Genomic DNA, 22,181 nt, shown 5'->3' on the forward strand with positions numbered 1-22,181 from the left:
ATATTTGTTGGATAAATGATATATATATGAAATATGAACAAACTTTTAACAGGTGGTTTGAATTCCAAGTTTATTATAATAATTATCTAGAAATGAGGATCAAAGAGCCCAGTATCATTAGAATCCAATTTGTAAAAAAATGATTTTTTGTTTTTGTAATAAAACTGTTTCACTCTTTTTCATTGCCAGTATTTTCTTTTCTTCTTTTGAGATGGGATCTTGCTCTGTCATCCAGAGTGGAGTGCTGTGGTGCAATCATAGCTCATTGCAGCCTTGAACTCTAGGACTCTAGCGATCCTTTTGCCTCAGCCTCCCGAGCAGCTGGAATTGTAGGCATGTGCCACCATACCCAGCTAACTTTTATTTTTTGTAGAGACAGGGTCCCTTCTGCTATGTTTTCAGGCTGGTCTTAAACTCCTGGCCTCAAGTGATCCTCTTGCTTTGGGCTCCCAAAGTGCTGGGATTACAGGCATGAGCCATCGCACCTGGATGCCAGTATTTTCTGGATGGCATTATAAAGGTGGTGATTTGTCATGAAAATTCATGTAGCTTTGGAGGTTTAGATGTTTTAGATGTACTAAATTACAAGTAAAATTCCAACTTTGATACTTTTCCTACTAAAAACCTATCCCTGAATGGGGAGCCCAGGCAAGGCTAACTTATGATTCAGAGGCAGGGTGAATAAATAAAGTAGCAGTGCCCACAGGGCCTTGCCTTTGCCCTCTCAATGGAACATGTCACAGCGTGGAAGCATAGGACACCAATTCTGTGATGACTGTGTGAACTATTACTTCTGTTTAAAGACCTGCCCGTTCCCTCAACGACAGGCTTGTCTTCAAAAAAGCATTTGGAGGGAGGCTCAGAAAAATGCAACTGCTAAAATTTCTCTGGATAGATTTTTCCTCAGTAAATAGCAGACCCTGGGAAACATAACAGGTTCTGAAAACTTAATTTTGATGACTGGAAGTCAGAGAAACAGCCAGCTGAACTGGTTCCTCTTGGGCAGTGGTTTAACCTACTTATCTCAATTCAGATCGAATGGTCCAACTGCTTTTTCCTTGGTTCTAGAGAGTTCTATCCTGGCCAGGGCCCATCCTGAGACAGACGCTTATGTCTCTAGCCCTGAAAACTAGAGTGCAGTGGAAGACCTCAAATTAAAGGCCCACAATTGGGTTTACAACTTTCTATGGTGCTGAAGCCTTCTCAGAGAGCTGGTGTGGGGGGGCCAGGGTCAAAGGTCACAGCAAATAGAAAGTAGCCATCTTTCTGCCGGTATAACATCATCTTGCCTAACCAGTCTCAAACGCATAATTCTACAGTAGTATTCTTTGCATATTCATCTTTAGAACTGGGGGGAGAGGTGGTGTTTATTTTCAACAATCACAATCATCCGTATCTTTCTGAGGATGTTTCCAAAGGCCGACAGCAGACCCCTTTCAGAACCTCAGTGGCTGAAGTATTAACAGTTGGAAACACGTCAGCTGCTGTACGGAGGAAGCACAGCCGAGGCCTGGTTTCTCTGGGCTCCGTGATAACTTGGGGCAAGGAGCCGGCGAAGCGTGGTGGCAGGAGCCGGAGCGATGGAGGGAGGCTGGGGAGGAGGGTCCTGCTTTTCAGAGGTGAACGGGGGCCCTCTGAGAGGAGATACAGCGTGTGGCTTCCCTGATGCCTTGGAGGGCGACGCGGATGACACAGCATCGGCCGTTGCGTCGCGGGCTGGGGACACAGCGGCCGTAGGAGCCCTCCTTGGCCCCTCGTGGGCAGGCAGTCCCCCGATGAAGCATCTTTGTGGGGTGTGGGGAAGGGAAGGTGGCAAAAGTCGATCGGAGTTGACTGTGTTGGAGAGCACATTCAGGGCGGCAGCCCTAGAGGGAGGATGGCCTGGGAGAGAAACAGTTTGAAGTTGGGGGCGGGGAGAAGCGCCTGCTCCTTAATCTCCTGCCCCATCATCTACTCGCCCCACCTGGATGCAGCGCGAGGACCGCGTGGAAAGGAAACGGCGCGGGTGGGGCCCCCGCCCAGATGCCTCTGAGAGACCGAGAGGGGCGGCGCCGGGCCGGGGACCCCGAGCCCCACACCCCGCCCCTGGGCCTCCGGGGCGCCCCTCTCGCGCCTCCGGGCATCGCCGTCTCTCCCCTCCTCTGTTAAAATAGTGAAACAAACTGTGGAGTGAAGTGATGGACAGAGGGGGTGGGGAGTGGCCCGCCGCGAGGGGCTGGAGGGGAGGGGTCGCGGTGGCCGGCGAAGGTGGCCGGCCGGGGCGCTGGGCCGATGGGGATCGCGCCCAGCTGTGGCCTCCGGGACCCTTCCCCTCGGGCGGCGGGGCCCTGCCCTGGCCCGGGGCGCCTCGGGAGGCGCAGGGCAAACCTGGGGCTGCGGTGGGGGGTGGGGTGGGGACTCCACCTCCATCCATCCCGGGATGGCAACTGCGGTCCCCCCTCTAAAGCCGGGGTGGCGGGGTGGGGGCACCAGCGGGTACCGCGGCCCCCCCACCCCCCAGCTCGGGCCGCCGCCGCCGCCGCGGCCGCTCAGTAACACGTCCCCAGGAGACTCGCAGGAGCAACACGTGATGTGTCTACTTATCAGGGTGAGAGGGGGAGAGCGAGTCTCCGGGCGTGCGGGCGAGAAAGCGGGGCGGGGGGCCGGGCCGGGGGCCGGGACGACGGCTGGAGCGCCGGGGTCGCCAGCTCCTCGCCCACCTCCCTCCCTGTGGGAGAAGAGGAGGAGGGGAAGTGACTGCGGAGTTGATGAACTTTGCACATCCAGAAACGCCATTTTGATTCCTTTTCCGGAACAAGTTTGCATCTCTCCTCGCTCTCTCCCCGAAGCCCACCGGTGCCCACCGCATCATGCCTGGGAGCCGAGCGCCCTGCCGGCCGTAAGTACGTGCCCGGTTCCGGCTCGCGGGACTTGGGTGGCAGCGAGATGTCTGGGGCACGGCCGGAGCGACCTTTTAAAGAACTTTTGGGGATGGGGAGGGTGAAGTTGCAGAGCGCGTTGTACTTCTGAAACTTGGCGTCTCCGGGAGCGGAGGACCCGCACGCCCCACGCCGCGCAGCCTGCGCTGGGGCGGGGGCCGGCGGGGATGAGCCGGCAGCCCTCTCCCCTCAGGCTGTGCCGGCCGCTCCTCCTCCTCCTCCTCCCCTTCCTCCCCTTCCTCCGCTCCTTTCCCCTTCCCGAGCCGCCGGCTCTGCCAACCAGCTCCCGGCGCGGCCGCCGCGGCCGCCGCAGCGCCGGCCCCAGGACCTGATGCGCATCCATATTAGCCGTCCGAGCGCAGGAATCCGGCCCGACCCGCGCCGCCGAGTTTATTTTTAACCAGCACCGCCGGGACTCGGATGGTGCGCGCACCGCCGGCCAGAAACATCTTCCCAGCGCTGCTCTCCATCTTCCGCCCTCTCCCCCGACATCCTCCCCCATGTGGGAGGGGAAACTTTTCTCCTACATACTTTCGAGTCCCGCTCGGGTCGGGAAGCGCGGAGATGACGGCGCCCGCCCGCCCGCCGCTGCCGCAAGGTACCGGGGTGTTCGCTCGGGGGTGCCCGCGCGGGGGTCCGCCCGGGGCGCTCGGTGGGAGCATCCGCCGCGCCCTGCTCTGCGGACTTTGATCCTCGCGGGCGGACGGCGCCGGCCCAGAGGGGCCGCGGCAGCCCCCCGCCCTCGCCGCACGGGCTCGCGGTAGTGGTCACGCCGACCACCGCCCCGGGCCGGGGAGGAGGGGGCCGGGCCGCCGTGCGGGCGCGTATTGTTCCCCTGCCCTTCCGTTGGCGGGGTACGTGATTCGTGGGAGCCACCGGTGTGGAGCGAGCCTGCATCGCGGGCGGGGGGGTCGGCGCCCGGCGCCGTCACGAGCACAGGAAGGAGGCCGGGAGCATCCGAGGCGGGGCCGGCCGCGGGGCTCCGCCGCCCAGCTGTGGGGCGCGCTCGGAAACTTTTGTCCGCCGCCCGCTGGACCAATTTTTCGCGAGTTCTGGGGTTTCCCGTCCGCCTCCCATCCCGGCTCGCGCCACCGGGCTGGGGCGGAGGGCGGCCCGGTGGGGGGCGGGCGGGGCGGCCGGTCGCTGCCCCCGCGCCAGCCCGGGCCCGGCCCCCGCGCCCCCTCCCCGCTCGCGGTCTCTTAGGAAACCGCGACCTTAATGGTCGCTAAGGAGCAGGGAGGTCCTTCCGTCGCCGACCCCCTCCCGGGGAAGCGGCGTGTTTTCTGGACCCGGCCGCGGGCGCGTCGAGGATGAGAGCCGCTCCCCGGCCGCGCGTGAGTGCGGGACGCGGCGGCGGGCCCTTCCCGGCAGGGCCGCTCCCCGGCGGGCGCGGGGCGGGCGCGGGCCGGGCCGGACGCCCGGCGGGCCGCTTGACAGGCGCCGCGTGCAGCTCGCGTCCCTCGCTCGCGGGGCATCCGTGATGGGTTATAAAAGAGGAGGAAAGTATTTCTCCTTGCTCAGCAGATTTGCCCTCCCTCGCTCCTTACTGGTTAGGAGATAGAACGTGAGCCCAGATCCGGACGAGCAGTTCACATTCCATTACGAAATTCTACACGGCTTCCGAGCCAGCAGCAGCGCACATTCGGGGCACTTTGGAGGGGGTTTCTTCTACTTTTGAGGATGCTGCTGCTGTTGGTGACGGAGAGAGGGAAGGGTGATTTGAAAATGTAACTTTTTGGTATGTTGAAAAACCTGTCTAGGGGTTTTCATTAGTAGAAAAGTGAATATTCATGTTTTAGAGTTTAAATTTAAGCTTAGTCCTTTAAAAGCCAATGGAAATAAAGTTGGCCTGTTGGATGGGGATGCTGGAAGTAGCGAGGAATTGGAGTCTCCTCAGTCTTGAGACTTGAAATGATTTTCTGCTGAGGCAAAGTTGCTAGTGCCTCCCCGTGTTTTTGAGATCGTTGCTTTTAGATATGTGGTGGTCTCTGCGTTTATTCTGAAATAAGTTTATTAAAGTGGAAGGTTGGAGAAAGAGAACTGCAAAGAAAAGAATGTATGGTGGTGTTTTTGTTTTTTCACACCCGTGAAAAGCATCCTCTAGATTTGGTACTTTTTCAAGTAGGCAGGTATGGTTTCTAAAGACATATTTTAACCCGGAAGTCTGAGTTAGAGGCTAAAGTCTTGGCTAAAACCTCCTTTAAAGAAAAAAATCCAAACATTTTGTTCTGTGCTGCCTGTAGGAGTCCACAGAACTTTTGGATGAATGGATTCGAAATACTCTTCAAATAATTTATACAAAGGTGGACCACTAATTTTAGGATTTTTTTGGTTTTGTTTTTTTACCTCTGCCCTTTGGAGGGAGCCTTCTGGGTACCCGCTGATGGGTCCTGCTTTGATGTGCTTTGAGCTTTGGTTGCAGTGATGAATTAAACATTTGAATGGCTTTAATCAAGTTTTAAATGTGTTAAAAAATGCCCCCCCCCTTTTACAAAAGAAAGAGAGAAAGTAACTCTTTGATTTAGTTATTTGCGTAGCTTGTGCTCCATTTTAGGTTAGTGAACTTGCTCTTATTGTTAAAAATACTGCTAAACTGGTAGTATTTTAAGATGTTTTGTCTTTAAAGAAGATTTGCTGGACATGTGATACTTTCAAGAATGCTGCTGATGCTTACTGTTATGTGGAATATCATCCTCTGGGTTTTTCTTATACCACTTTATTTCTTATTAGAAATTCAAACTCTAAGCCCAAATGGCAGACAAGTGCTTGTTATGTGATGGGGAACATGAATCTTACTCAGCTGGTACAGGTAGTGCATCCATTCCTAACTATTTACATCATCATTTGGATTGAAGGGTCTTTATTTTAAATTTCTTCAGACAGACTCCTCAGGTCTTATCTGCATCCAGCACAGGTACCAGCATATTGCGGGAGGAAAATAAGCCTAACCATATTAGTCCTCCATCTGATCAACAGCTGTTTATTGGTTCTCTGCTGTAGGCCAGGCACTGTTTAGTGTAGCTGCCCTTACCTGGCTTTTGTTTTTACTCTTCAATTTTGAACTGCTGTGTTGGTCCACTTCCGAGGTCAGTTTGAAAATCTTTGCCTGCTATCTTAATGCTCGCTTGCTGACATCATTTATCACTTTCAGCTAAGGAAATTTCATGGTTGATGAAGTTTAAAAAAATCTACCCTTGTAGGGTTTTGCATGGCATAATTAATATAAATTTAACTCCTACAAAAATTGGTTAAATGTGCTCTCTGGAAACAGTCAGAAGTGAATTCTTTTGATGTTTCTATTCATTATCCTTCTGAAAGTAGGTGGTGCTTAGAAGGTCGTAGGATAAGGGTTGCTAAGCAGCTAAACAGAAGGATGCTAAAATTAACTGAAGCATTTTTGAAAGGGTGTCCTTCTCTGTTTTACATTATTTACTAGGTTTAATTAATTTCTGAATCCTCTATGTCCTTTGACCTGGGAAGGTAGGATGTTAAAGTTTTTGTTTATATATATATATATTTAAATAATCTCTTTTGTAAGTGTCTTTCATTGCAGTTCAGTACTCTCTTACCAGCCCTGTGGTGTCAGATGGCAGCTTGTCTGGGTGGACTTTTTGTTTACACCCATGTATTTGGGTTAAACCTTCCCTAAGGATGCATGTGTATAACATCACCTTATTTCACTTGTTAATACCAGATTTTTGGTTTTTTTGGAAATTCTACATAAAGTGATTTTTCACTTTTACTCCTAATTAAACAGATTTGCATTCAAAAGATAGAAATGCAATATAGTATCAATAGAAAGTATGTGATATTGCCTCTCCTGGTAAGGGGAAAATAGTTTTCTTTCCCCCTTTCCTGAGATTACCATTCCCTTAGATTAGGTCTGGATAAGGGAGGGTTCCTCTGTGTAACTCCACCTCCTAGGCTCAGTTTATTCACCCAGTTCAGGGATACTTTTTTAAAAATAATTATGCTAGGTTCAGAGTATCTTTGGAAGGACTGACCGAATGTTAGAAAACAAAAAGAAGTGTGATTTACATTATATTTCTGCTAGAAGTATATTTAAGGATCTTGAAGTTTTTTAGTGAGATAAAATGGTTGAAATCTAATTGAAGCCACACAGTCGGTAACCATCATCTCTTGGTTGAATGGCAAGCCTATATACATCAGACGTTTCCCTGTCTCAGGGTTATTTGTGTATACATCTGACCTGTCAAATAGGCAATGTTGACTCATTTTTAATATCCAAATATAAAGAAATTGATAAATGAGTTTTCTTTGTTTCTTCTCTCTCTCTCTCTCTCTCTCTCTCTCTCTCTTTCTTCTCCTTTTAGACTTGGAGAGTGACTTTTGAGCAGAAATAGCCATGGCCCTCTTCAAAAAGCAGGAGTCAGATGGTGATTTCCACTTGGGGGTGGGGAGCTGGGGGGCCCTCCCCATATATCAGAGGTAAAAGGTGTACCATATGAAACCCACAGAGAGGCATACGATGTGCTTTCTGAAATGCATTACTTATTTTTAATTTCCCCACTCTCATAGAAGGCAGAATACAGAAAGGAAAACCATCTGCTGTTTTCATGCTACCGAGGTAGAAGAATGAGGAAGGTGGAGAGGAGCTTTTCCTTTTACTTTAGCAGTCCTGTCAGGCAGTGTCATCAGCTGTGCTCCTCTCAGTTTCTCTTGTCACGTTCCCTGGGTGTTCTTTCGAAGTCTGAAGTGCAGCGGAGTGTGGCTGGGGACTGCACTCTGCCTTAGGCAGGGGTTGGGGGGTGGAACGGACAGGGGGAAGGGGGCAGGGAGCGACCAGTACATCTTGTTTTGGGTGGGACTTTAGGGTACTGGTTGGCTAGTCTGCTCATCAGTAAAGTGGCTGCCTGTGAATAGGTGCTTCAGACAAAAGCAGTGGGAGAGGGTGGAGATTGTTTGTTCTGTGTGATTCAGGCAAGTAATGCTAAGAGAATTTGAAAACCTCTGTAAAGTCCCGGGCTGAGTACTGACTGCTCCTGCAGGGCTTCACCTGAGGGCTTGCAGACCTCATGGCGGTGGGTGGAGAAAGAGAATGAAAACCCCCACAGGCTTTGTCAGATGGCCAGACTGAAGAAAAAGTCTCAGTGGGGGTAATTAGATAAAGCTTTTTAAATGCTCTATTTGTTTTCCCCTAGCTTGCTGAATGTTTCATCCTTTTCTCCCTTCTTCAGAGACTGTGGGGTAGGATTGTTATAGAAATACATGATATTTCTGGTGTGTTAATTACTTAAAAAATTTCCTTTAAAATTTTGGATTCAGTTAATTTTATCCTACTTTTGTGAAGGCCATTAATTAGCAAAGATTCCAAGTTTATGCTCAGAGCAACAGTATGAGGGTTGGGTTGGGTATATTGACCCATTTTACAACTGCTCTGTGGTCCACCCAGGACTGGTAATTAATCAAGACCCAGAACTCCTAACTCCAGCCTAGCTTAGTAGAACAGCTGCTTTTTACAGTTAGCTTGGCCTCAGTGGACTTAGCATTAAATATATCCTACCTGTTTATGTCTGTGTCTATATGTGTGATGTTTTCTTTGAAATAAGACCAGGTCCTTTTCAAAATAAATCTGTGGTTGAATTTGAAGGTGTAAGGGAATTTAAAAAGAAACTTTAGCTTTTGGTAGTATTTCTGTTGATGAATGTGATTATCCACATCTTTTCAGTAGCTTTTCTACCTCATGAGATTGTTGTAAGGGTAAAATAAGTGTTCCAGAAAGTCAAGAGTCTATATATGGAAGAAAGTGATATATTTTGAGCTCAGGAAGCTTTGTGGGTATCCACTTTGGATTTCCTTTCCAGAATTTTGCACAATTCTATTACCTTAGGCAAAATGTGCCTAGGAGTTGATGTTCAAATTGAGGAAATGCAGCACTTTCTTTTTGCTTTGAGCACTGGACCAGTCAGTGCTCACTTAGGGATAAGTTTTAAAGAAAAGGCCGGTGGCAGGCTTGGGACTTACTCTTCAAAGCAGTGGTTCTCAACCTGTTGATTTTGTCCCCAGGGGACATTTGGCAAAGTCTGGAGACATTTTTGAGTGTTTTGCTGAAGGTGGGGTAAGGGGGGAGGGGTGCTACTGGTCTTTAGTGCATAGAGACCAAAGATGTTGCTCCATATCCTACAATGCAGAGGACAGCTCCAAATGTCAGCAGAGCTGAGGTTGAGAAAGCCTGCTTGGAAGGTACAGTAGCCGTGGCCTGTGTCATATCTACAAGTACGCTGGGTATGCTCCCAGTGTTGTGTGTGATATATTTGGAGATCTGAAATTCTGTAATGCAAGTAAGCTCTTACTATGTGCCTGTATGTTACCATGGTTGGCAAGTTCAAGGTTTCACAAAAAATTTGGGGTTGGGGGAAACATTAAGTGGTGTTAAATGTATTTGAAAACCCCTTAGTAAAGAAAACTTCTAGAACCCATCTGCTTCTAAAACAAATCAGATTCACTGGCCCTATGAAACTGTTCTGGTAGGTGGCTCAGCTTTCCGAGTCCCCTCCTTAGTTATTTTGGACACTTGCTCTGGTGCTGTCATCTGTTAGTCTCCTTGTGTTTCAAGCTATGTGGAATATACTTTTTAAAAAAAAAAAATTTAAATGTTTTGACTAGCCCTTACTTGTATTTGTAGTCTCCTTTATTTTATTTTCCCAAGTGTTTGCAAAATTCTTACATAACTGTCTGTCCTTTTTATAGGGCAGTGTTTCTGAGCGAGGTCTTCTGTCCATACGTGTCCTCTTGAGTGGCTGGTGGGAGGGAATAAGAGGGTGCATGGAAAGAGACAGTGATGATATTTATGTCCCAGGACCCCCAGACCTCAGACCAGAAATGCCTTGTATAGTGTGACAGGAGTAATCTTTTAGGCATAAGTGCTACTTGGCCTGACCCTTGTGCCCCCACATCCTGCCCCCCACCACCAGCTGCCTGTGGTGGGCAGACAGTTGCCCCAAAAGGGACTCTCACTTACTTTACAGACATGTGCAGCGCTGCAAGATAGCTCTTTTTACATCTGAGACCCTTGGACAGGCTATAAGCACCCTGTTGATGGCAGTTACACCTATGGCGATTAGTGCTTTTGTTCTGTGGCCACCTTTGCAGCCCTGTACCTGGGCACAGTTGTGGTCCTGTGGAACGCCCCATGCATTCCCGTGCTTTTCCATCCCGGCAACTCCCAACCCTCTATCTCCATTTACAACTTCTCCCAAGCTGGAACCTTTTATCACCCTGCAGGTACCTCACCCTGCAGGTACTTGTAAAAATGAAAGTCATCCCACTCCCTTGTGGAAGGTGATCTTAAACACCATCCACCCAGTCTTCTAGGCCAGGAAACTCACTGCTGCCCTGACTCCTGTCTCTCTCTCGGCCCCCATGTTCAGTCAACAGAACCTCCCTGAAACCATGCTCCAGTCTGGCACTGACACTGGCTGTTCCATTACTCCTGACCTAAGGCCTTCATCAAGTTGCAAATGCCTCCTAAGTTAATTTCCTGCCACCAGTTTCTCCCTACTGCAGTTTATTAGCCACTCTGCTGCTAGAGTTATCATCCTCAAAAACTAAAGTTGCTCATATTCTTTCCCTGCTTAAAAACATCTCTTGTCTCCCAGTTGTCTATAGGAAGAAATCCAAACTCCTTAACTTGGCATACAAGGACTTTCACCTGCTTCCAAACCAAATTTCAAGAGTCTTAGTTCTTGTCACTCCATTCTACGCCATTGCCACACTGAATAATTTCTTACCGCCTCTGCTTTTGCATGGTTTGTTCCTTCTTTTGTGTCTGCATCCCCTTCCCCTGGCAAAGACCATTTCTTAACTCTTCTTTCAAGACCTAGTTCAAATATTACCTCTTCTAGGGAGATTTAGGCCCTCTGTCCTGAATAACTTTTATCTCTGTCAAGTCTGTCTGTTGTCATTTATCTGTTAACATGTTTCCCCCACCTCAAGAATATTTTTCCACTCCCTGTACCTAGCAAGATTGCATAATTGGTGCTTACTTGATACTTTGTGTTGATTTCTAATACAAAAAAGAAGGGTTTTTGGAGATTTTGGAGAAGAGCCACATGTAATTTGGAAGCTAAGGCCCAAATTGCGCTACAAATTCAGTGAAGGAGATGGACGTAAACTAACATTTTCAGCACATCGTGATGCAGAGGTTTGGTGCTAGGTGTACACTGGTAGGAAAGAATTTTAAATGACAAAAATTCTAAAATTAAAGTTGGCTCAGCTTAATTTAAAGAGGAAAAAAAATCCTTGTTAATGCCTGGTTGCGCTAAAAGCTGTCACACTGGGGCCTTTACTAATTATAACCATTTTTCATGGCTCTTGGTTTGAAGTTTACATTAAATAGGAGAGATGGGCACACAGATCAAAGACCAAAATCATTTCAGAGCTCCAATGTGTGGGCCCATTTTCTCTGCTTAGTTAGAGTTTTGTTTCATTAGTGGTATGAGTTAATAGGAGTGTTGGTCTGTGTATAATTTAACTTCTCTTTTTTCCGTTACTCCTTGGATTTAAAACAAAATACCAAACCAGAAACCTACAGGGTGTATAAATCTTGCTTTATTTTTGTGTATGTGCAAATACATACTTATTAATAGTTGATTGTAGGTCATATTTATAAAAATTATAATTTTCACTGTTTTAGGGGAATTTCCTTTATCCTAGGACTTTATTGTAAAAAATTAAAAAAACAAAACACTTCTGAATACACAAAATCAAATCTTAACTTTCTTTTAAAAGAGATACATATATCTTCAGAAATAGGGGAGATACCAGGAAGATGGAGTGGGTGTTTCTAAATACAGGGTGAACCCCATAAATGGGATTCCTTTTCAAACAATGAATTCTTTTTAAAAAAGAGAAAAAAATTGCATGGTGGAAAATTACTAAGTTAAAATTTTTTTTTTTTTGAGACAGAGTCTTACTCTTGTTGCCCAGGCTAGAGTACACTGGCGTCAGCCTAGCTCATAGCAACCTCAAACTCCCGGGCTCAAGCCATCCTTCTGCCTCAGCCTCCCTAGTAGCTGGGACTACAGGTACGCGCCACCATGCCCGGCTCATGTTTTTCTATATATTTTTAGTTGGCCAATTAATTTCTTTCTCTTTTTAGTAGAGATGGGGTCTTGCTCTTTCTGGGGCTAGTTTTAAACTCCTGACCTTGAGCAGTCCACCCGTCTCAGCCTCCCAGAATGCTAGGATTACAGGCGTGAGCCACCTCGCCCGGCCTAAATATTCTTTAGTAAGTCCTTACCTGCTATTTAGAGTTTAGGCTCAGATCTGACAGATACATTCAGATATAATATTCTTAGTTTTATTTTGAAAGAGGCTTGTATATTTTCCTCTCTGATGTAGAAAATAGAGTTTTAAAAGCCATTTTTCTCTTTCACTTTAGGGCTTTTATTGTTATTTTGGGGATAAAACTGTTTAGTGAACATCTCAAACAGGTTTTCCATGACTTAGTTACTTAAATCTGTATGTATTTGGTTAAACTGTTCTACTTAAAAGTTTTAAACTGAGTATAATTTAAAGGATGCTTAACTCGTGTGTCTCTGAATTTGATTTGTATTTAAATCATGAAAATTAGGTTTTTGAGAACAATTTGTCATTCAAGACCTTAGTATGGCTTTATGGCCCCTTTTTTCCAAGTGCAATTCAGTGTCAGAGTCAGCCTCCTTTTGGAAAACACGCAGCTTTCCACCACCAGATTTGCCAGCCCTGTGGTGTTACTTTTTAACATTTACAAGTTTTATTTATTTATTCATTTATATCTGTCTATCTATGTAGATAATAACTTTAGATAGATAGACAGGCTCTTGCTCTGTCACTCAGGCTGGAATACAGTAGTATCATCATAGCTCACTGTAACCTCCAACTCCTGGGCTCAAGCGATCCTTCTGCTTCAGGCTTTAATAAATATTTGAATTATCTACTATGTGAAGGTACTGTGTTAAGCACCAAGCCGCTGATACGGAAAGAGACAGTTGTTAGCCTCATCAAGAATATATCACATTGAAAGAGACACATTCAGCAATTAATGGTCGTTTATATCTGTGCTAAGTGCTAAAAGTTAAGTATGACAAAAGCATATGAGGTGAAGTTTGGGCTTTGTGTGGTGTGGAGGATGCTGGGAGGCAGGTCAAGGAGGGCATCCTATGGAAGTGACATTTGAGCTAATGTCTGAAGGATGGTGTGAGGAAGGAAAGAGTATTTCCAAGAACAGCTCATACAAAGGCCCTGAGGTTGGAGGGGGAAGTGAGAGAAACAGTGTGTTTGGGGGAAGAAAAGACCCAGAGCAAGTGAATGGCAGGAATGGTAAGGTAGGTGGGGCTAGAGCAGCCCGCTAAGAATTCTGGGAAGCTGTTAAAAGTGTTAGGCCCAAGGGTGGCATGATGAAATTTACATTTTTAAAGATTACTCCCACCCAGAGTCAAGAATAGACCTGGCTAGAAAAAAGCAACTATTTTGCCCTCTTTTTACAAGAAGGTCAGTTAGAAGGTTAGCTTTTGAAAATATTGAAAACAAGTGGTGGCTTGGAGTGCAATGGTGCTAGATGTGGGAGCTTCAGTGGCTTTGGTAGAGATTTAAGAGGTGGGACAGAACTTGGTGACTAGGGGTTGGGGGAAGGGAGAGGTGACTCCCTGGCCTCTGGCTTTTGTAGCTAGGTGGATGGTGGTGCCTTTCTCTGAAATTGGAATGCTGCTGGATTAAGCAAGGTTTATGCACAAGGTATGTTCCCTATCCTTTAAAGAGTTTATGTTTTCCATTTTTTAAATTTAAATTTTATTTATTTATTTTGAGACAGAGTCTCATTCTATTGCCCCAGCTAGAGTTCTGTGGCATCAGCCTAGTTCACAGCAACTTCAAACTTTGGGGCTCAAGGGATTCTTCTACCTCAGCCTCCTCCCAAGTAGCTGGGACTACAGGCATGCGCCACCATGCCTGGCTAATTTTTTTCTGTTTTTGGTAGAGACAGGGTCTCCCTCTTGCTCAGGCTGTTTTCGAACTCCTGACCTTGAGCGACCTGCCTGCCTCGGCCTCCCAGAGTGCTAGGATTACAGGCTTAAGCAACCGTGCTGGGCCAATTTCCCGTTTTGTTTTTGTTTTTAAAGCTTTTTATCTACTTCTATGTTTTAGTTGGTTAAGAATTATGTACCTATGTACCTGGTATGGATGAATCATGAAAAGTGCTTAAATAATAGTTGTAATAGAAACAGACGTTGTTCCTACCAATGGAAATAAATGACTAGTGTCCTCCTTCCCTCCTCTCCTTCTTTTCCTTCTTTCCTTTTAATTTCCTGATGCTTAAAGGAACAGGAAAGATTTCTTGTAGGTGGGCTGAGCTTTTGAATGGTGGACACCTGTATCTTCAGAGCGTTTAAGTTTGTGCTTGTTTTAGTGATTCTTTATCTGTGACCATGGGCTTTGTGGGAAGAAGCTTTGGGTAAGAACCAAGCTAGGACTCTCACAATTGCATAAGCCTTTTGCTTAGGAGTATCAGAACAACTTTCATGACCTGATTTTCTAACTTATTTCTTAATTGGAACCACATAAAGGTCCTTAGTGGTCACCTGATGCCCTTAATGTCTTAGAGTTACATCAATATTTTGCTTGACCAGTAATCTATATGAAAACAAAGTTCATTCAGTAAACAAAACTTGTATATCTACTGTGTTCTGGGCTCTCCACTAGATCTGTGGGTGCCAAAGGAAAAGATACATCCTCTTCCATAAGGAATGGAACTTGTCCCCATGGAGTGATTGTCTAGCCGGTATTTAAACACCTCTGGTGATGGCAGACTTGATATGTACCCCCAGGCCGTCCTTGGGTTTCTACTGTGTTAATTAACTTTTTTTCCATGGCAAACAAAATCTTTTTGGAGCAAGCTAGATAATGACGTGTTTTCTGCTGAGTTGGTACACACTAGAAGCTGGAGTGCAGGCATGCTGCCCTGTGCTTTATGCAACTAGTGAGGCAGCCTGCAATCTGACCCTCAGACAGTTCCATCAGGGAGTCCTCTGGGCTGGTCAGCTGGTGGCCATCTCCTACATTAGGATATCTACTGAGGGATCTGCTTAGCCATCCCCTTGGGTGTGAGTTGTGCCGCCATCCTTTAAGATGATCTTCCAGGAAAGGCTTATCAGGGTTCCTGTTTGGGGTAATGCTTGTCCCTGATGTCATCCAAATGACTCATCAAAACCTCAGGTGAGTCCCAGCATGTCCCAGAGAAGTTTCTCTTTTATGGTGTCAGTCCTGATGGATGTGACCTGAACATCCCTTTGGGCCGCAGGTAGCGCTGGTCGTTTGCCCACATGATTTTCCGTCTCTTACTTCGGAGCATGGATGTTTTCACGTCACCACAACCATATATCCCATAAGGACAGACACCATAAGGACAGACTCCAGTCCTGTATAGATAAGATGAGGGAGGGGCTGAGGGGGAGAGAACTCAACAAAGATCCTTCCCCTGCCCCACCTCCACCCACTTTTTAAAATTGGAATAGCTTAGTGAGGAGATGCTGTGAAGAAAACTTTTACAACTGGGCTTGAGGGTATTTTTTAAAACATTTAAATTGTGAGGTTCTCTACAAACAACCCAGAGTCCTCCACACTGACCCAAGCAAGTGTGTGAATTTGGAGGTCTGCTGAGAACTTTGTTATAAATATAGCTTACTAGATAATTGCCTTGTGATGAATATCCAAAATTGGTGTCAGGAGTACATTCAGTAACTGATTTCTGCTGATAGACGTATGCAAGCTCACTTTTGGATAACCTGTTCATAGCTACTTACTTGGAAAGTGCAAGATAGTGGTGACCACACATCCTCTCTGTTGGGTGATTTTGCACCACTGTGGTGTCACTTCTTCACAGGCCTGGTGGGCCTGGTGTGTTAAGTTCTCTAGGCTTTGGGGTATTGGCATGTCTTACATATGGCTGTCTTCAGGATATGTTAGACCACCTGTTGCGTTAAGATTACATGAATGAAAGTTGAATATGTTTTATGTAAAGCTCCTGAGGAGATTAATGAAATAAGTTAATAAATAAATGCTTTGGAATTTTAGTGAGCTTTCTTCCCAGAGAAGTTCAAAGTGATATCAGTTAGGCCAGGCCACGTGATATATCTTGAGGGTATCTGTGATATAGCCCTTCTCTGTGGACCCAAAGCCATTGTTATCTGGCTGAGAATCTGGCATTGGGATATGTGCCGTAAAAATTACTTTTTCTCAGGAAAATGGGTGTTCTGCCTCAGAGCAGGCGAGCATATGCATGTTTGGTCCTGTCATGGCAGTGTAAGTGCTGAGCGCAGGGGTGGGCACCCCTCTTCTCAGTTCTGCTGTTGGTTTTGTTTCTTTTTTTAAGCGGCTTTTTTTTTTTTTTTTTTTGAGACAGAATCTCGCTTTGTTGCCCAGGCTAGTGGGAGTGCCATGGCGTCAGCTTAGCTCACAGCAACCTCAAACTCCTGGGCTCAAGGGATCCTGCTGCCTCCCGAGTAGCTGGGACTACAGGCATGCGCCACCATGCCCGGCTAATTTTTTCTATATACATTAGTTAGCCAATTAATTTCTTTCTATTTATGGTAGAGATGGGGTCTCACTGTTGTTCAGACTGGTTTCGAACTCCTGACCTCGAGCAGTCCACTCACCTTGGCCTCCCAGAGTGCTAGGATTACAAGCGTGAGCCACTACGCCCAGCCTTAAGCCACTACGCCCAGCCTTAAGCGGCTCTTGATGGAGATGTGGGTGAGTGGGTGGCAGGTGTATTCTGAAGCTTGCTGTGTGCCTTTGTCTCTGAGATCAGTCTGCACTGGAGAGTAGATGGCATGTGGTCATGTGCCTGTTTTGTGGTGTACTCAAGAAAAATGGGGAGGAGTACATGTGTATTGGAAGGTAGTATGGTTAGCAACTGGCCAAATTGTTATATTTAAGGACCATGTTCACTGGATAAAATTGATAGCAAAAAAAAAGGACCATGATTTAGTTCATTGTTATCTTTACAGTATGTGGAATTTTGGAAGGACACGTTTGGCCAACTTGTCTCTAGGAAGTCTGATGATAGCTAATGCTGCCTCTTGTATCTCTTCAGAAGACTGGATCTACAGAAATCCAGTCTTAAACAGCAAAAACTTTAAATCAGATAAACCAGAAGTATTTCAGTTTCTCTTCCTCCTGTGCTAGACTTAACTCTGTACAACTTCAATCTGACAAGTCAACAATCTAAAGTCATTACACTTTAATTTCCCACCTCTTTTTGGTTGTTAGGTTTTTCATGGAGTATGATAGTAGTAGGAGCAGCACTCATAAGAGCTAATATTTGTTGAGCACGTACTAGTTACCATCGTCCTAATTCTTTACATGCATCATCTCGTTCATTCCTCATGACTCTTTGACTCAGTGATGTAGGTGCAATTATTATCCCCATGATTCAGAGGAAATTGAGACCCAGAGAGGCAGCCCCTATGAGGATTCAGACAGTGACCTGTGCTTCTAAGTCCTGCTCAACTACCTCCCATAGTGATATGGTCCACTCACCAAATACTCCTTAAACCTGCTATGTGCAAAACCCTCCCTAGGATGCATGTCAAGGGGAGAGATGGGCAAGAACGAGTGTGCTGTGAAAGGGTTTCTGGCTTCTGGAAATAGCAGATGACAGCTTACCGGTGGGACAGCTCTTTCTAGCTGGTGTTGGACAAAATGAGCTAGAGCATCACTTCTGTGCAGTGAGGAGGGGAGATCGGTGTTTTATGGAGTGTGGGGCTTGCAGAGGTGATGTTAGTACCGGAGCCAGCTGGCTGGGCTTTGGGTGCTTCAGAGGAGGAGGGGTCAGCAAGATGCTAAAGCAGAGGTTGGGGCTGACAAGTCCTGCTGAGGATGGAGCTTTCACTACATTCCCATTGGAAAGGTTAATGGGTGGAAAAGAGGTGGTCTTCCATATGGCGGCAGATGTCCTGGAAGTGGAAGAGAGTAGGCTTGCATTCTAGGCTTCTCCTGGTCCTCTGCATCGTAGGTAGTGAGGGCATATCCTGTCTCTTAAAGCCTTTCTTGTGGACACCTACTTTTGACCTCTCTGAAAGTGCCTGAGCCCTGTTTCAGAGACGTGTATAGTGGCCACTTTTGGAGAGACCAGGAACTGTAAGCTCTATTAAGTGCTTGGGGAATTCATCTTTGCTTTGGGTAGGGCCAATGCCTTGAGAACAGGTCCATTGTTGTTTTATATTATAGTAGGTTGTTGTTATTTAATGTATAAGCTTGAGATTTTGTCTCAGAATTGGTATTGAGGTAATTCTAAGAGGCCCAATGATCTGTGGACCTAGTGAAGTAGGGACAGCAACTGGGTTGATGTAATCACTAACCTAATTTTAAAAATGTGTCCAGGTTCAAGTGGGATAGCCTCTGGGAGGTGTCATTCTTTGTTGTTTTGCTTTTTTTTTTTTTTTGAGACAGAGTCTCACTTTGTTGCCCAGGCTAGAGTGAGTGCCATGGCGTAATTCTAGCTCACAGCAACCTCACACTCCTGGGCTCAAGGAATCCTCCTGCCTCAGCCTCCCGAGTAGTTGGGACTACAGGCATGGGCCACCATGCCTGGCTAATTTTTTCTATATATTTTTAGTTGGCCAATTAATTTCTTTCTATTTATAGTAGAGACAGAGTCTTGCTCTTGCTCAGGCTGGTCTCGAATTCCCAACCTCGAGCAATCCACCCGCCTCGGCCTCCCAGAGTGCTAGGATTACAGGCGTGAGCCACCGTGCCCGGCTGTTGTTTTGCTTTTTAAGCAAGAGGAGCCATGTGGACTGGAGGCCAGTGAGAGGAGAATGTCCTATCGTAGAGTGTTTCGTGGCGGGGGTCACCAGAGTACGTTGTTCCTTTTATGAGGGTGCCTGGGCAAGTTATGGAACTGGCAAGTCTTGAATTGCGATGAGCACTTGAAGGTCTGTTTCCTGTTTCTGGTGGGTCTGTGGAGGACTGTTTTGAAACCAGTAACAAGTAGAGAATTTAAGCCTTGTGAGCTACCAGCTCAATTATAACTGACCTCTCTTTTCTGTTTCCTACTACTAATTATTATTATCACTGTTATTTTGCTCATCACACACAGTTCAGTAGTTCCAGCAGAATAGTGAAAAAGAATCTGGATTAGGACACCAGCATTCTGAGCTCTTTCATTTTTCTCATCTGTGGAATATCACCATCAGCGAGCTTGCATCAGGAACCACTTCTTGACCACCTACCCCTGGTACCAGGTTCTAGAAACACAAGGATGAGTAAAGCACGGTCCCTAAAACTCACCAGTGTCTCACAGCCAGCAAGGACATGCAGAGGACCTGCAAATGGGAAGTGGTTGGGGAAAGAGGAAGTGATGCTGTCCAATGTGCAGGGCTTGCCACGTGGAGGAGAAGGATATGGGTAAGGGAGAACGGACTTCTAGGCAAAAAGAACAGTTTAAGTACAGGCCCTGGAGTGTGAAAATACAAGGCTTATTTGAGGACAGGGCAGTGCAAGTAGTGGAGTGGGACCAGAGGATTGGGTGTGTGGAGTGTTGTGTCTAGCTAGGGTGATGAGGGGGGTTGACCCTGGAAAAATAGACAGAGGCTAGGCTGTGTAGGCCACGTGAGCCATTGAGTGCTTGACACAGGGCCATGATGTGAACAGCTCTGTGTGTTAGGGACCTTTTAGAAAAATTAAGTAGGAGAGGAGACAACTGTGTTCAGCAAAGTGCAGCATGAGCTTGGAATTTGGTACCCTCTTTAACAGAATAATTTCTTCCTTTTTTTTTTTCTTTTTTCTGTTTTTAAAGAGATTTTCAGGCCAGGACTTATGGGCTGCCTTCTAAAGCATTGTTAAATGATAATGGAAAGGTGGGAACATTTATTTTCAGAAAATAGAATTCAACTGGACAATGTTGAAACTTCCCTAATTGTATTTTACTAATTGGTACTTATTTAAGCTCATTAGGGAGTGGAATTCTTTAGACAGAGGAGAGGGACTCATTTCTTTTCTCTCAAAAATATTGAGGATGGACACTGGGAGTCAGAGGGGGACGATGTATTCCTGGTAACCACCGGTTTGGTTTGTCAGCTGGGCATGAACAGGCGGGGAGAGGGCGAGGGCCCTGTGAGCGAAGGCTGTGGGGGCTGAAGGCCGCTGGTAGAAACAGAATCTCTTCAGAGCTGGAGCTGCCTTATAGCAGTTGCCAGCTCACTGCTCACCTGCGAATGTGGGCCCTCACCCAGGTAACGGCTCCGCCCCTCGGATGTTCCCTGTCCTCTGCTCAGATCCACCCTCCCTCACTACAGATGAAAGAGCCAAGAAATGGAGCAGCGTGTGCCCAAGGCTTGAAAAATGGGGTGGATGTGAGGGAAGTCAGACTGCAGCCCCAGAGACAATTAGTGGGGTAGTAATTATTGTAAAGGCACAATACTGCCTTGTACCCTCAGGTTTTTCAGAGTCCTCTGGGGAGGAAATATTAATTTTTTATAGCCTGACTTTATACATTTCAAAGCTCGTGCTCACAAACTAAGCAGATCTGGCTCAGAGGGTTGTGCAAGGGTGGGCACCCTGGAAATTTGGTTATTGGACAGAACACATACCTTAATCATTTTTATCACCTAAAATGGATTGATATATTTTATAATTTTCCAAATTGTTGGCAACCCTTTTTTGTTTTGTTTTTTAACGTGTTCTCTCATTTGAGCTAGGATTGCGCAGGAGGAGGTAGGGTGCTGGTAAACTGAAATGGGACTTTGGGGGAGCTGGAGGGGAGTTGGGGTGGGGGCAGCATCTGACAATGTTGCCCAGGGGCTTCCTTCTGCATGTGTGACACAGGACACACTAGTTAGGGAGGGAAGGCACTTTGTTTGTCCATGTGTAATGGTCTCAACAACCTGATGAGGCAGAGCTGTAATTTCCCCCTTTTTAAAGACAGGGAACTGAGGTTTAGAGATGTTCCTATTTCTGAGATCATGCAGCTAGTGACAGATGACAGGAAGCTTCATGGTGCATTTCCAGTCAGAAGAAGCATTCTTTTTGTTGTAGATAATCTCACCATAGCTTGGTATCTGCAGAGTTTCTACCACCTAATTCAATTCGTTTGCCTTGATTCCTTTCAAACAGTTGGCTTAGATTTGAGTGTAACTTATTATTTGATGAATCCAACTTCATCTGGAATTCCCTTAATTGAGCAACGGGTATGTCTAGGATGCTAGGTCTAGACATGGTGGAGCATGGTGGTTCTTGCTTTTGGGGAACAGATATTGTGAAAGGAATTCGCAGTGCCATGTGGACCCTGAGCCAAGTTCCCATGGGAAGGCTGAGACTCATGGAAGCTAACAGGTTTGCGTCTGTGCTTCCAGGAAAAGCACAAGCAGGGGCTGAGAGCCCAGCAGGAAAGCACTGGTTGATTGGGAGTTTAGGGTGTGATTTCGTGTTGAGCACTGTGTACTAGCAGGTGGCAGGGTTGGAGGGATATGTGGGGCAAGGTGGAGGGTGGGACAGAATTCTACCTTTTCTTCTGTAAGTGGTAGGGCGTCCTAAGTTTTTGAGCAGGGGAATGACAAGTCGGCCTGCCATGGCCTTGGAGACACCCTCAAAAGGGGGAACGTGGTTTGCTTGGCTGCCGTGGCTGGATTCACTGTTTGCTTCTGGCCCGAGGCAGAGCACATCCCAGGAGAGCTGGTACAAGATGAACCAAGTGCAGCTCTCAGGATCTCTGAATTGCCTAAAGCCACTGCAGTGATGTACACACACAGGGAAGCTTGATTTCTTTACAGCCAGACTTGAGAAGCTGAATCACATACTCTGGCTTAATATTTGACTTCGTAGTTACCAATTCTAGGTGAGCCACCTTGGAGAGGGGTAACATCCTGTCATAGGAAGGGTGCGGCCAGCAGAAGGGAATCTGGGTTCCGTTTTACCCTGACATAAGTTTTGGTTCATCTCCCTTTGGTCTGGTAGGTTCCTTTTGGGTGCTTATTTACTTAAATGATGTATTAGTTTATAATGTTGGTAGGTGGCTTTATATATGAATACCACTGGCTTACTGAAGGCAGGGCCCGGAGAGCTGCCCTGCACTGTCTGCACTGAGTGGTGCTTTGGGTTAGTCAGAACACCTGGCCTGGAGCTGGGGGCCTGCCCCTGGCCTCAGGTGTTGTATGTGGCACTTGAGCCTACTCTGCCAACTCCCCTGCCCAGCCCAGTTTTAGAGTCATGCCGAGTCTTCGGCTGTTGGTGTTCTCTGCCTCCGCCCAAAAGGAGAGAAGGTGC

At 46.7% G+C, this 22,181-nt stretch overlaps 1 protein-coding gene and 1 long non-coding RNA gene across 5 annotated transcripts in view; one reads left to right on the forward strand and one right to left on the reverse strand.

The window, feature by feature from the left end:
* Window positions 1–1,335: 1,335 nt before the first annotated feature.
* Window positions 1,336–3,535, reverse strand: LOC142876319 (uncharacterized). The gene is made up of 2 exons (XR_012923210.1): window positions 3,450–3,535; window positions 1,336–1,881 (listed from the first exon to the last, which is right to left on the reverse strand). It is a non-coding gene; the product is annotated as an uncharacterized LOC142876319 (long non-coding RNA).
* Window positions 2,590–22,181, forward strand: part of RREB1 (ras responsive element binding protein 1) — a 132,637-nt gene continuing 113,045 nt past the window's right edge. For 2 of the 4 annotated variants that reach the window (XM_012737731.3, XM_076010454.1), the window contains exon 1: window positions 2,590–2,882. The gene's annotated coding sequence lies outside the window, so the exon portion shown is untranslated. The other 2 variants (XM_012737730.3, XM_012737734.3) reach the window with 2 other exon arrangements.

The sequence above is a fragment of the Microcebus murinus genome, chromosome 15, assembly GCF_040939455.1.
Source record: "Microcebus murinus isolate Inina chromosome 15, M.murinus_Inina_mat1.0, whole genome shotgun sequence".
In the NCBI taxonomy this organism is placed as follows: Eukaryota; Metazoa; Chordata; class Mammalia; order Primates; family Cheirogaleidae; genus Microcebus; species Microcebus murinus.